The sequence below is a fragment of the Procambarus clarkii genome, chromosome 89, assembly GCF_040958095.1.
Source record: "Procambarus clarkii isolate CNS0578487 chromosome 89, FALCON_Pclarkii_2.0, whole genome shotgun sequence".
Taxonomy (NCBI): domain Eukaryota; kingdom Metazoa; phylum Arthropoda; class Malacostraca; order Decapoda; family Cambaridae; genus Procambarus; species Procambarus clarkii.
In genome coordinates this window covers 4,193,732-4,206,792 of record NC_091238.1, presented here as the reverse complement: position 1 = coordinate 4,206,792, position 13,061 = coordinate 4,193,732, and the positions used below count along the sequence as shown (strand labels likewise).

Genomic DNA, 13,061 nt, shown 5'->3' with positions numbered 1-13,061 from the left:
TGGTCTTTTACTGCTTGGCATTTGGCTGCCCCAAGTGTGTGGGGGTTTCCTCCCTTGTTTGCCTTGTGGTAAGTGGTAGTTATTGCACTGGTGGGACACGGGGTACTGCGTAGCTAGTTTTCACCTATAACAGCGGCTGCCTCTGTTCCCTCTGGGTACGTTGTCCTCATATGAGGTTTTTATTTTCTTTTTCTTTTTGCCTGGTGGGGGGTTCTGCCATGTGTTTTCCCATACCTCCTTATATTAGGGTCGTTTTGTGTGGTGGCACCCCCTGCTTCGCCCTCGTGAGTGGACACGTTCTGTGGGTTCAGCTTTTAGCAGTTTGCTTGGTAGTTTGGGATGCCGGTTAGCAGTACCATGCCTGGGATAACCCTTAGCAGACCTGGGGCCCTGGAAAACCCTTCAGGGGCTCTCGGGTCTGATGGAGGAGACCCTTGCATCTCCTTTCGCTTTGTGGGAGTTTGAGGGTTGCTCTATTCCCTTGTTTCAGGGCGACACTCATTGTTTTTGCCTCCGTCATGCTGCCTGTTGGGTCGATGACACATTCGACCCTGAGTCCTGCGAGCTTTGTGTGTTTGTGACTCAATTCACCCAGACGGATGATGATTTTCTTCGGGTGCAGGCAGCACGGGTGTTGCAGGATAGGTTTAGGTTATTGCAACGCGCTCGGGTTGTCGCTTCCCCGGACGCCCCAAGGCTGCTGCTCCCTTTGCCTATAGGAACTCAAACTGGGTGTTAGTCACCTCGGCCTTGGTTCCGTCCGCGCCCCTTCGTTCCTCCCCTTCGGTGGTTCATTCAGTCCCCGAATGAAAGGAAAAAATGAAGGAGTTGGGACGAAAGATAGAAATGGCTTCAATAAAGTGGTAGACAAGACAGGCCCAGGTATAAATACCCTGAAAAACGTAAAAACTGAAAATATTTGCAAATTCTACGCTCAAGGAATATGAAAACATGGAAAATTGGGAGCAAAATGCAATTTTCTGCATCCTCGAAAATGCAGAAACGTGTTGGCGAGGGGTACATGCCGTTTTGGAACAGGGTGTAGATACTTCCACCCTAAATTATGTCAATTTTCAATTTGGGACAAAAAATGCTACAATCTTCAGTGTCCGGAATTCCACGTGAGATACACAGCATTATAAACGGGAAGATCAATATGACTACTGGAAATTTTTTAGAGGAAGGCAGAAACAGAGTAGAAAATATGAGAGAGAGGAACAGTCAGATAGAACCTCTACAGGATTACAGAGGGAAAGACCCACAAGACTGGAATACAAATTATCAACAAGCACACAGGTACTGTTGGTCCTGTACGTTTGAGTGGTGGAAGCGTTGACGTTGGTCTAGGTTTAACTGGTGGGTGATTTTCCGCATCTTAATGAGTGCCTTTTTTGCTCCTGCCCTTTTGTGGGATATTGGTGCGATTCAGCTTCATGTGCTGGTTTCTTCCCTGTTGCCTGTGCTTGTGGCTGAGGACTTAGGTGCTCGTGGCTTTTTGGCTTCGGTCCTGTGTTTCTTTTCCCTCCTGGAACTGTCTTCGGATTGACTTGCAGAGGATGTAGAGGCGCTTGGGGCCGTTCCTGGGTCTGGCGCCTTAGTCTCGGCTGCTTGTGCATCGTCTCCTCTTTTGAAGCTGTTTTTTCGACAGGCTGTTCTCGTGTCCTCCTTGGAATCCGCATGGGCCCTGATTCTTAGGATGTTTTCCCCTTTTTGTCTTCTGCTGTTCGCTCTGCGTGCAGGTTGGGTTCTCGTAAGGGGCAGTTCCCCTTTTGCAGTTCACTGCCACATCACGCGGTGGGGGGGGGAAGCTTGCTCTGTTCGCTCACACCTGGTCTCACGATTTGTGGGTTTTTTGGGTCGTTTCGCTTGGCCTGCGGTGGCATTGGGTGATTTCTCCTTTGGGGGGTTTGGGGCTGATGGGGAAGGCTTCCTTTCCTGTGCTCTGTCGGGTCATCTTGGAGTGGGTGCGCTTGGGCGTGGTCGAAACGACGACGTGTCTCAGGTGGATTTCCCGCCTGTTCCCAGTTCCGAAACGGGACTGTGCGGACCTGTGGTTCATTCTGGACTTGTCCTGTCTGAACCCTTGGGTTTCTTGCCCCTCGTTTCAGATGACCACTCTGTCCCAGGTCCGGCTTCTGTTGGAGCTGGCCGTTTGGATGGTGTCCCTGGACCTCAAGGACGCATATTGGCACGTCCCTATTCATCTGGGGTTCTGGGACTGGCTCAGTTTTGTTGTGGGGCATCATAGTTACCGCTTTCGTTGTCTCCCGTTCGGGTTGAATCTGGCACCTCGTGTGTTCATACGCCTTATCTGGGTCATTGTGGCTCGTCTGCATCTCTTAGGTGTTCGGGTGTTGGCTTACCTTGATGACTGGCTGGTTTGGGCTCCCAGTCGGTCGGTCTACATGTCTGCTCCCCAGGGAATTGGTGCTTTCCCAACTCGCCGGGTTCGGGTTCCTGGTGAATTGGAGGAAGTCCCATCTGGTTCCCTCCCAGGTTCGCTCCTGGCTGGGTCTTGTATGGGACTCTCGGACCACTTCCTTGTCTCTTCCTCCAGCGTCTCTTCTTCGGCTGCGGTCCCGCCTGTGCTTGTTTCTGGGGAGCTCCTGGGTCACCCGGCGGTTGCTCGAGGGTCTGTCCGTGAGCCTGAACTTTGCGATGTTGGTCTACCCGCCGGGTCAGGTTTGGCTTCGTCGGCTGTTCTGGTTCCTTCGGGGACGTCCCTTCTGCCTCTCTCGCGATCACTGGGTTTGTCCCCCGGGGGCCTTGTGTCAGCTGCTGTGTCACTGGCTTCCTCTTCGAGTTTTTATGGGTTTTGTTCCTTGGCGCCTATCCGAGCCCTCGCTCGATGTGTTCACGTGTTCACGATGTGTTCAGCTCTGCCTCTTTCAGGAGATTGGCCTGGTCCGGTACGAGACTGGTTCGCTCCTGTCCTCAAGTCTTCGCGTTTGCTCTTTTTGACTCTGATTTTTCACCATCTCTATGGTGATCAAATGGCTTCTTTTCTGGTTTCCCACCTGCAGGCTTCTTCTCGGCGGCAGTATGAAGTTTCCTGGCGGTCCTTCCGGTTCTTTTTGTCCCTTCGTCGTTGCTCTTTGCTTTCGGTTTGGGTGGTGTTGTCTTTTCTCTCTTGGTTGTTCCACGACCGTCATCTTATGCCTAATACTGTCGCTTCGTATCGTGAGGCGCTGGCGGAGCCGCTGCAGCTTGCTTTCGGTATCGATGTTACTTCTGCACCGTTTCGTAAGCTGTCTCGTGAGTTGTTTCACCTCCGGCCTGCTCATGCACTACCTGAACCGTCCTGGTGTTTGGACAGAGTGCTCTCCTATCTTTCTTCTCCTCGGTTTGTTGTGGCCCCTTCGGTTCAGGATTGTTTTCCTGAGGCTCTTTTTCAGTTGGCATTAGCCTCTGGGAGTCGAGTGGCAGAGCTTCATGCTCTTCTCCTACGCAGAGGTTTTTGCTCTTTTGAACGTAGTCATAGGTATGTTCGTCTACAGCCGTCTCCCTCTTTTCTGGCGAAGAATGAGACTGCTGCTTTCTGGAGGATTCCTTGGGTTGTTGATGCTTGATTTGTCAGGCCGGGGGTTCATCATGTGTTGTGTCCGGTTGCGGCCCCCCTCCATTATCTGAGCGCTACGGGTTCTGTGTCTGGGGACGCGCTTTGGGTTGATCCGGTTTCCCTTCTTCGCTTTTCGCGGGTTCGGGTCTCTCAGGTCGTCCGCAGGGTAATTAAATCCAGCCAGCCTGTGGTCTATCCCCGTGCCCATGATGATCATAAGTTTGCTGCTCTTGTTGCCGTCTTTGGTAATATGTCTTGGGCTGACATTCGGGCACAGTTTTTTTTTGGCAGTTGAACAGGGTCCTGGCTACACGCTACCTCGTGAACGTTCCTGGGCCCAGTTGAGCCTGTGTTGCTTTGAGTCGAAGGTTGCAGCCCGTTGTTTCGACTTCGAGTTGAGGAGTGGAGCACCGACCGCTTCCCGGGTAAGTCCCCTTTTCTTATGTTGTCTTTGGTGAAGTAGCTCTGGGGAGCCATAGGGGCTCCCCCTAGAAAACCAGCATTGAATGTAATGAAACACCATTTTCTGGGCGAGTCCCGGAGGCTCCCCGGCAACCCTCCCTCCCTCCCTTTTTGAGGTTATCTTGAGATGTTTTCGGGGCTTTAGTGTCCCCGCGGCCCGGTCCTCGACCAGGCCTCCACTCCCAGGAAGCAGCCCATGACAGCTGACTAACACCCAGGTACCTATTTTACTGCTAGGTAACAGGGGCATAGGGTGAAAGAAACTCTGCCCATTGTTTCTCGCCGGCGCCCTGGGATCGAACCCAGGACCACAAGTCTCGCGTGCTGTCCGCTCAGCCGACTGGCTCAGTCGAGGTTTTTTTTTTTTTTGGCGTTTTTTTATATTCAGCCTTTGAACTGGGGTGAGGATCGCCGGTGCGAGGGTCTGGGGCCATGCAGTGCGGCTCGTGTGACGTCATGCTTGTTTACTCGTTTTTCTTTTGGGGAGTTCTGTCCATTTTTGGGTGTTCCACACACCCAAAAATATTAACATTTTAAATAATTAAATACATTTTATACATAATAAGTATCCACTCAATTTAACGGCCTCTTTTATACCGATCTGCCGGTATTAACGACCGGTTTGGGAGACTGGTATCTGGAGCCTGCTATACCGGTCTGCGGTCGATATTACCGACGGTCTGTTGGTATTGGGTTTGTTGTGGCATCAGCGTCCCCTCACATGGCGACCAGGCCACTGACCTGGATCGTCCAGAGTCATATATTACATCTTAATTTTCTTTTAAAATGATTCACTTTAACCCTTAAAGTGCGCATCACTTCATATGAAGTGTAAATCGTTTTACCAGTCAACTGCGCTTCACTTCATATGAAGTGTATGGGTACCGTGCACAATTTGAATGGCCCGCGGTATAGCTGGGGGTCCCATACGCTGCCCAGGGGCTCTAGTAAACAGCGGCCATTTTGAAAAAAATTCCAGCTCACGATCCGATGGCATGGGAGGCCTCAGTTTAGCGAGAGTCACCATGGCGAGCGCACGGTCAAACGCCTCATGGGCACGCACCACTCAGTCCCTCACCCCAGAGCAAATAGCCCACGAATTATTCTCTGAAGGTGAAGAAAGTGTGTTTGACGATTCAGACAACGATGAGGATTATACACAGTTGTCGGGTGATAGTAGCAGCAGCAGTGAAAGTGAGAATGACCGCCATGCCATGGCGAGGCCTATACGCTCTCCCATGCCTCCTCGCCCATTTTCTACCCCAATTCTACCACGACCTCACAGTTCCTGTGGATATTTTCTGTTTGAGGGTGACGAGTCAGAGGGAGGTGACTCCTTTTCTGGGTTTAGTGACTCAGATCAAAGTTTTATTGAGCCTGTGGCTGGTACCAGTGGTGTAACTGGGCGAGAAATTGTCGCGTCAGCAGCATCTCGCCCGGCCAAGCGCCACCGCATGGCACCACATGAGGGACCAAGACCCTCGTGTTCACGTGCACCCACCTCACGTGCACCCACCTCACGTGCACGTAGCCGCCGTGCTTCTCGCAGACGGTATTCAGCTCCTGGTCGCCGGTATGCATCGCTTCCTCGCCGTCTTTCCTCTGCATCTCGCAGGACGCCTGGTGTACTTGAGTGGAGTGATGGTGACGATTTTATTCCTAATATTCCTCACTTTGACGATAAAGATGTAGGGATTACAAACCTTTTCCCTAATCAAGGTGAGGACATGGCTGAGATGGAATATTTTACAGCATTCTATGATGAACCACTCATGGAATACATTGTACACCAAACGAACCTGCGTGCTGCTTACCTGATTGAGAGGGAAATCACAGAATTTTCACGACTGCAGCGTTGGAAAAATACCACAGTGGCAGAAATGTATGTGTTTTTGGCACACTGTTTGTTGATGAAGCACTGTCACAAACATGCAATAAATGACTATTGGAGCAAGGACAAGACAATACCAACATCTTTATTCGGGAAATATATGTCACGAGACAGGTTTCAGATACTCCTCAGGTGTCTACATTTTGGAAGTGTTCAGGACCGAACACCTGATGATAGACTGTGGCGAGTGAGGCACTACATGAACGATGTTATTGGAAAATTCAGAGATTTTTACGTACCAGCACAGAAGCTGGTGGTTGATGAATCTCTCATACTTTTCAAGGGACGTGTTCCATTCAAACAGTACATTCCCTCAAAACGAAACCGATTTGGCCTGAAATTTTTTGTTCTTTGTGATTGTGAGACAGGATACGTGTTACACATGATTCTGTACTCGGCTAGTGATGTAGACATTCCCGGTAACGACGAACATGGATTCTTGGGGAGTGTTGTGAAGACCATCATGGCTCCGTGGATGAACAAGGGACACATTTTATACACAGATAATTACTATACAAGTCCCTTGCTAGCTCGGTTCTTGCTAGAAAATAGAACCGGATTGGTTGGTACAGTAAAGCCACAACGAAGGGAAATGCCTGTGTTTGACAACGACATTGCAGTTGGTGAGTGTCAGAGAAGGAAAAGTGATAACATTGTCAGTTCGGTGGAAAGACAAAAGAGAGGTGAACTTGTTGACAACAATTCATGATGGAACAATGGTGAACAGTGGGAAAGTGAGCCATAAAACAAACGCACCACTATATAAGCCAGACTGTGTTTTAGACTATAATATCAACATGCGGTTGATTGATAAATCAGACATGATGATTGGCACTGCAGAGTGTGTGCGGAAGACATGTAGGTGGACGAAAAAAGTGTTCTTCCATCTTGTGGACATGAGCATGCTGAACTGTTTCAACATGTACCTTGTGAGAACTGGACGTAAGCCCACTTTCCGTGACTTTGTATTTGATGCTGCAATACAGTTATTAGGAAAGTTTGCAAAAGATGTCCCAGGTATTCAGCGGCCCATCATAAACCCACTGTTGCAGCATGCTGGTACTCCACGCCTCGCTCACACTGAAGGCTTCCTAGCACACAAACTTAAGTATTTGCCACCTGGTGTGAAGCGTGCAATAGCCCAACGTGATTGCTTGGTGTGTAAAACAACGACACGTAGAGACAAGAAACGGAAGCTTGTGCAAACATGGTGTGAAACGTGTGGTATCCCATTATGTGCTGTCGACTGCTTCAATGACTACCACAGTCTAGAAATCTTCTAAGTGTGCTTCAAAGTGTGTATAGCGTGTGCGAGTGTGTAAATATGTAAACATATAAGCAGATAGCGTGTGCGTGTGTGTAAATATATACAAATATAAGCAGAACATACAATATAATAGACTGTAATGACATATTATATTGCCGTAATTGAAAACATTTGTGTGCGCCTGTGTATACTCAAATATGCAACAATTATTGATACAAAATATGTTCAAACAGTATTTGAAACACAATTAGTGAAAAAAAATTAGATAAAATGCGCTTAGACATTGTAAATAAATAGCGTGAAAATATATTTGTGGCAACTCTGGCTGTTTGAGGACCGCGCGCAACATCTCCCGGGCGTGTACTGCATGAGCGAACATGCAGATTGTGACGTCATCACCGAGCTTCTCGGCTCTATTGCAACAAAAGTAAGTACAATAGAATTTTTTTTTTATTTTTCCCGTGATCAGTGAACAGAACTTAACAGATTAGCAAAAAAAAAAATTTTTTTTTTTTTTCAAAATGACATGCGCCTGTGTGGATAGCAGGATATTAGACCCCGAGCATGTTAAGGGTTAAACTGCATTCACCGGAAAGGCGAAGAGCTAAGGGTGACATGATAGAGGGGTTACAAATGGATGAATGGACATAACAAAGGGGATATTAATAGGGTATTAAAAGTATCAATACAAGACAAAACACGAAACAATGGGTATAAATTGGAAAAGTTTAGATTTATTTATTTATTTATTTATTTATATATATATATATATATATATATATATATATATATATATATATATATATATATATATATATATATATATATATATATATACAAGAAGGTACATTGGGATTATGAGGATACATAGCATAGTAATTACATTCTTGTAAAGCCACTAGTACACGCAGCGTTTCGGGCAGGTCCTTAATCGAAGAAAATTTTAAGTAGGTAAATACTTGCAAAATTTATAAAAGTGATAACAGTTACATAGCAAGAAAAAAAATAAAAGATGAGAGAAAATTGTAGGTATATTACAGCACATAGGTAGCTCAGATGGATTGCAATAACAGCTTGAATGGTAGTTTAACAAAAATTAGTAGGCACAATACAGCATATGGCTAGCACATAAAAGAAGACAGCAATGAACACAATGATAAAGTTGTTTGGGTTAAGTACATAAAGTTTGGGAGATTGGGTAATACTAGATACAGAGCAAATTTAAAGCTCAGTGTAGGAAACTACAAAGATGAAATTAGGTACTTTTTGGTTTTGTTTTTAAATGAGGCAAAAGTTTGACAGCTTTTCAATTCACTAAGGAGTGAGTTCCATAAACTAGGTCCCTTAATTTGCACAGAGTATTTACACAGATTAAGTTTGACCCCCTGGAGATATCAAAGATATTTATTTCTGGTGTGGTGATAATGGGTCCTATTACATCTGTCCAGGGAGAGTTTCAGAGCATGGTTTGCATTTAAGAACAGGGTTTTGTAAATGTAGTTGACACAAGAGAATGTGTGAAGGGAGTTAATATTTAGCAAGTTTAGGGATTTAAACAAGGGAGCTGAGTGTTGTCTGAAAGTAGAGTTTGTTATTATTCTGATAGCAGATTTTTGCTGGGTGATGATGGGCTTAAGGTGGTTTGGAGTGGTAGACCCCCATGCACAGATACCATAATTAAGATAGGGATAGATTAGTGCATAATATAATGAGAGGAGAGCAGAGTTAGGAACATAATATCTTATTTTAGAGAGTATACCAACTGTTTAAAAGACTTTCTTAGTTATGTGTTGAATGTGGGTGCTGAAGTTGAGTCTCTTGTCTAGGAATAGGCCAAGAAACTTTCCATCATTTTTATTACTGATGTTAATGTTGTCTATCTGTAGCTGAATTGCATACGATGCTTTGCTTCCAAATAAGATGTAGTAGGTCTTTTCTATGTTTAATGTTAGTTTGTTAGTTGACATCCATAAGTGGACTTTTTTTTAATTCATTATTCACAACATTATTTAGTGTATGTGGGTTGGGGTCTGAATAGATGAGGGTAGTATCATCAGCAAACAATATAGGTTTAAGAATATTAGAGACATTACGCAGATCATTGATATACTGTATATAAGAAATAGAAGAGGTCCTAAGATGCTGCCCTGTGGCACTCCAACGGTTATTGGAAGAGTGGAAGAGGTTGTATCATTGATGGTTACACAGTGGTGTCTGTCACCAAGATAGGATCGGATGTAGTCCAGGGCAAGGCCTCGGATTCCATAATGCTGGAGTTTAAGTAAGAGGTAGTTGTGATTAACAGTATCAAAGGCTTTTCTTGGGTTTCTTATGTATTTAGGAAAGACTTGGGTAAATACAGGTTCGGTAACAGGATTGTTGATTTGTGGAACAAATTACCGCGTAACGTGGTGGAGGTGGGGTCCCTCGATTGTTCAAGCGAGGGTTGGACATGTTTATGAGTGGGTGGTAATAAATAGGAGCTGCCTCATATGGGCCAAAAGCCCTTCTACAGTTACCTTTGTTCTTATGTTCTTAAAACAATTCACAACATTTTTTTTTTATACTGTATATTATTTATACAAGAGTTCTTACATTTTTGTAAAGCCACTAGCATGCATAACATTTCAAGCAGGTCCTCAATCATAATTTTTTCCCCCAAATACGACCCGCCAAATCGTTTAATAACCAGGTACCCATTCACTGCTGGATGAACAGAGGCTACAGTTAAGGAATGGCGCCAGGTCAATCCTCCCCAGCCAGGATACGAACTCATGCCAAAGAGCTCGTGAAGCCCCAAGCGACTGCCTTACTACTACGCCACGGGGACTGCTAAATCCCCTATAAAATTTATTAAATCTAATTAAATCTAATTACAACTATTAAATCAACAACATTACCTTACAGCAGACTGATGAAGAAAAGGACCTAGGAGTCAGAAACCACCAGTCAAGTTGCACAAGTGGAAACTGCAATAAAAAAAAACTAAATGAATCCCAAAGAACAGTCAAAGGAACTTTTAACCTCAAGAAAAAGAAAGTGTCCATTAAAATATATGAATCTGTGGAGTGCCCCATTTGTGCTACTGTGAACAAACATGGAGACTAAATCTTCAGAAAGACATTGTTGCATTGGAGAAAGTTCAACACAGGGCGAAAAAATCATCCCAGAACTAAGTTAAGTGTCATACCAGGAATGGATGAAGGTTGCAGGACTAACATCACTGCAAACCTAACATAACTGAGCAGATCTCAATGAAACTTTTAAATACTAAATTGGAGGATATTGATCCAGACCAATTCTTTAAAAGGTTATGTTTAACACTTATGATGGGCAACAGCCTCAAGCTCAACAAGCCTCAAAGTAGGACAGAAAACAGGTGCTTTTTCATCCATAGGGTTTTAAAAACTCGATGGAACTGCCTACTTGCTGAAGTCATATATGGCAAGATATTGCAACGATTCAAAATCCAGTTGGAAAATATCCTTATGAAAAATCAGGGGACCTTGCACGGGGAAGGCATCTCCCGTCACGCAGGGTGCAGTTGCACCTCCACAGATCTCCAGTATCAGCTCTTGATACTGGTAATGGCTCAAAAGGGCCACCACTTACGGGCTATTCATGCCCGTGCCACCTTTTGGGTGGCTAAATCTTCATCAATCAGGGGACCTTTGACGCGCTGATGGCTTCCTGTCTGTGCCGAGGCCACTATATGGTTGGTGGCCCTCGGGTAAATTCAGGTAAAGATGTCAGTATCAAGTGACTACCTATTATTGTTCATGGTAACTCCTAAATTAATAGTTCCAGAAATATCTTAATACTGTGAATACAAAAATATTTTTCACATAATTAAGGTCCAGTATACACAGTATAGTGGGATACTGATAACTTGCTACACTAGAGTATATGAGACAGATTGCAAATTTTTTAAACTCCTGATAATGTGAAGCGGTGTTTACTGTGTATTTACAAAGGTACCAAAACACTAAAGAAATTAGTTTTAAAAGTGTAATTGGTGGAGGCGGAGAGGTGAGGTAGACTGGTGTAGGGTGGCAGTCACCTCCCGTCAGGCCGCCGCTCCACCCGCTCTTTTCTGATTTGGGAATTTGTAAAGTTTCTAAACCAAGGCAAATGAAATGCTCTTGTAAACTTTAAACATTGCCACTTATCTTGACAGGCAACTGCTAGCCAACACACTGAAGAGGACGATGAGTAAGGTGGTCGAGTTCGCGTTGTAAAGTAAATAAAGGACAGCAAATACCAAAATGGCCCGAGGTACAAATGCATATTTTTATATTTTCTATAGTAATTATAAGCATTCTCAAGTAAAAAATTATATCTCTACATTCTAACTTACCTTAAAAATCAATCTTTATAAGATAAATCGTTATAAGTCTTGATATACTAAGAAAAATTGGGTATAAATATGAGGTGCCGACAGGGGTAACACAGTTTTCTGAGGAGGTGAGTGCTATTGTGATGCTCTTATCGCTCGCTTAGCTCATGCCTCACTACTCACGTTTTCTTTGATACTCTTTCAAATATATTTATTTGATCAGCTTGGAGGGCTTGCTAAATTGCACAGTGAAGCCTTGAGGTTAATCCTCGGGTGCCCTCGTACAACAAAGATACTTAACATGAGAAAAGTACTTAATTTTGCGAGTGTCGTTGATCGTGTTACTGAAATAAACTGTCAAATTCGAATAAAAATGCATAGGCTAGCTCATCCTAGCCATAAATAAATAAATAATAAATAAATAAATGCTTATTCAGGTAAAGTACATACATACAAGAGGTTATACAAAAATTGATAGATTTATAGATAGAGCTAGTACATACAATGCCTAAAGCCGTACTATAACATTGGTGTTCCTCAGGGCAGCATACTTGGCCCTCTCCTCTTTCTCATCTACATTAATGACCTTCCAAATGCCTCCCAACACCTCAAACCAATTCTATTTGCTGACGACACAACCTTCATTTACTCTAGTCTTGACCCCCTTGCTCTAAATGCCACAGTAAATACTGAGCTAAATAAAGTCCATCTTTGGCTAACTGCCAACAAACTCACCCTTAACATTGACAAAACTTTCTATATTCTGTTTGGCAATAAATCCTCTAATCAAATAAATCTCAAAATAAACAATACCCAAATTTGTAACAAATTAGATGGCAAATTCCTTGGCATTCTCATTGACCAGAAGCTGAATTTCCAGGGACACATTCTAAATATATCAAAAAAAGTTTCAAAAACTGTGGGCATTCTTTCTAAGATCAGATATTATGTACCACGCCCTGCCCTGGTGACTCTCTATTACTCCCTTATCTATCCATATCTCAACTATGGTATTTGTGCTTGGGGCTCTACTACCCAAAATCACTTACGTCCTCTAATTACTCAACACAAAGCTGCTATTAGGACAATATCCAACTCTGGCCCCAGACATCACTCGGTACCCCTACTCAAATCTCTGAATATGTTAGACATTAGGTCACTGCACATTCTCTCATGTGTATTATACATATATAAAATGCTAAACTATAATGCCAATCCTGATCTCAAAAGCTTCATAGAAGGTTGTAACAGAACCCATGAGCACCACACCAGAAATAAATACAGTTTTGATATTCCTAGAGTACGACTTAATCAAACTAGAAATGCTCTACAAATCAAGGGGCCCAGAATGTGGAATGACCTTCCCAACCATGTTAAAGACTGTACCTCTCTTAACCAGTTTAAGTTAAAAACGAAGCTATACCTAATAAATTCCCTGTAACCTACCTTACCCTTCTATTGTCAACCAATGTCTGGTTTTTTTTTTCAAAGAGCGCTGTTTGTCGACATTATTGTATTTGTGCTGCTTTTTCATCTATGTTTTCAT

The 13,061-nt window shown here is 44.1% G+C and overlaps 1 protein-coding gene across 1 annotated transcript in view; it reads right to left on the bottom strand.

The window, feature by feature from the left end:
• The window catches only part of LOC123773430 (zinc finger protein 271-like), an 87,277-nt gene extending 75,615 nt beyond the window's left edge, over positions 1–11,662 (bottom strand). The window contains exons 1-2 of the mRNA XM_069317795.1: positions 11,537–11,662; positions 10,080–10,148 (exon numbers count right to left, since the gene is read on the bottom strand). The gene's annotated coding sequence lies outside the window, so the exon portion shown is untranslated. The remainder of the gene's footprint in view (positions 1–10,079; positions 10,149–11,536) is intronic.
• Between the last annotated feature and the right edge of the window lie 1,399 nt (positions 11,663–13,061).